A 2,451-nucleotide genomic window follows, 5' to 3' on the forward strand; every position below is an offset into this window, starting at 1 on the left:
AACTGTTAAAAAATATTTATGTATTTTAAAATATTCTTAAATGTAAAATATTTACGATTTAATAATCTTTTATTTAAAAATGTTCAAGAACTTTTGAAAAAATACGAATGTAAAAATAGCCAGGAATTCAATATGTTCATAAATTTAAAGAAATGTTGATGAATTTAAGAAATATTCATGAATTCTGAAAATTATTCATCGTGTATTTGAATATAATGCTCATAAATACATGACTTACAAACTGAAAGAAAAAGAATTGTTAGCACTGAATTGCTAGTATTGTTCGCTATGAGTGAGGAATAACATTTTCCGAGAAGTTGATGCTTGCCTTGTTCCTCCGGTCACGTTTGTGTCCTGGAGTGTATGGGTTTGAAGTCTTGTAGGAAATAGGCCCGCAGTCAATGCTTGCTGTAATAAAGGTGAAGATTAGAAGAAGTTAGCCTTTCATTAAGAAAATAGATTGTTTTGTTCTCTTGTTTGAGAAAATAGGGATCGGAATTAGTTGATCGTGATTGTATGAGAATACTTTTTTCTAAAGTGTAAACGCCTCCCAGGTCGCACGTGCGTGCGGCTCCGGAGGCTCCCCAAACCCTAAACAAAAGAGGCCCAGATCCACCGCCCCGGCCGCTGCCGCCGCCGGCGCCGGCGGTGGCGGCCGCGCCCGGCCGTCGAAGGCGGCGGGTGCTGGAGGCGCACCCCCCGACGGGCCCCTTCGCGTGGAGTGGACATCTTCTAGGCTGCCTGGTGCTGTGATGGCCAGCGGCGGGATCCGTGGCGGCTGTCGCTGGCGCCACGGCGGAGGCGCGGCGGAGAGGTGGACTCGGGCCATGACCGTAGCAGAGTGGTGGCGGAGGCTGGGGCGCCGGCTCAGATGGAGGCGACGGCGCGAGCTCCGGGCTTTGGCGGCGGCGGCGCTGCGAGGCCCTGCCAGGAGGGAGTCCATGGCGGGCAGCGGGCGGCCGGCCGCCTCAGGGTGCTGGGCGCGCTGGGTTGCTCCCGGATGCGATGGCGCCGGAGTTGGGGAGGGAGGTGCTGGCCAGATCGGATTTCCCCCAGATTCAATCTGGCCTTGGGGTTGAGTTCGTTGCGCGGCAGTCACCTGGAGCGGGTGAAGGCCGTCGTGCTGGATTCAGCCCTTGCACGGCATGGTTAGCTGCTGCGGCTCCTCGTCTGGGTGGTTTGTGGCTGTTGGTCGCGTTCTCTCGGCAGTGCGGGTGTGGGAGGACCTTGGCTGCACGGCTTCGATGGCAAGTTGCTGCAGTGACGGCGGTGCGAGACTTCTTGGTCGGCTCTGCCTATACCTGGAGGTGCGGAGATGCGTGGCATTACGGATGAAAGTCTTGTCCGGTTGTGGCCGGGCCAGCGGCGATGGCACCCGTGGGTGTCGTTTCCCTCCTTGGAGGCGTCTCCGAGTGTGTCGCCATCTCCCTCGCTCGCTTGGTGTTGGCAATTGTCTCCGGGCGAAAGCCTTGATCCGGTGCTGGGTCGGCACGATGGCGGCGTCTTCAACGTCGTCCCTCTGTTGGGTGCATTGTGCTAGGAGACATGGTCTGGTTGTCCCTTGTTGCGCTCCCCCGGTGTTCGCCGCTGCCCATAATCGCTCACTTCGGTGCTATGCACGATCCTCACGGTGATTTCAAGACGGCGTCTTCCTCGGGTCAGATCGGGTCCTGCCATCCACTTGCCATCTCCTAGGCATCAAGGGAGGATGGTGCGTCGACAAGAGATGCTTGGTGGAAGTTGCTGCTCTTCGGTGGTGACCGTTGTCGGTCGAGACACGGCAATGTTTTCGGTGTTGGGCAGTCTCTTTTGCTTTGTAGTTGTGTGGTCGTTGGTGGCTGTTTTTGGACTAGCCGGATGTGGAGTTGGTGCTACGCTTGTTGTTTGCAGCAAGTGTTAGTTGTCTTGTAATTGTTTCCTCTTCTTCTATAAAGCTATGATACGCATTTTGCGCACTCTCGAAAAAAAAAACATTTTTCTAAAGTAACTTAAGATTCATGCAAACTTTTAGGCGGGTGTACTGAAGCAAAACTCTTAGTTTATATTTTTTGACATTTGTACTATATGAGCGGATGGTTAGCTAAAATGAAGTGATTTTCAAAAGCTTGCAGAGAAGCTTCCGCTTGATGAATAAATGCTAAGATGAGGTGATGGAACATAGCAACACATCTAATCCACATGCACGACATTGTGGCGCAATTTGATTCGAGTGGATGGGTGGATAAATTGATTAGTTTGAATCCCAAACTTGAAATCCTCGAGCTCATTTTGCATTCCGTTTGATTTGCTCGGACATGAAGTATTTTTTTAGTGTATCTGCTCCCCTAATTTGCATGCACGAGCCGCCAATTTGCTTCTAAACGTTCTTCCCTAATCCAACCAGTATTCCTCATACCTTCGTCTCGTGCAGGCAGGGTTTTCAGATGCTAGGTTTTCTATGCACACTCTGGG

The sequence above is a fragment of the Triticum dicoccoides genome, unplaced genomic scaffold (assembly GCF_002162155.2).
Source record: "Triticum dicoccoides isolate Atlit2015 ecotype Zavitan unplaced genomic scaffold, WEW_v2.0 scaffold72794, whole genome shotgun sequence".
In the NCBI taxonomy this organism is placed as follows: Eukaryota; Viridiplantae; Streptophyta; class Magnoliopsida; order Poales; family Poaceae; genus Triticum; species Triticum dicoccoides.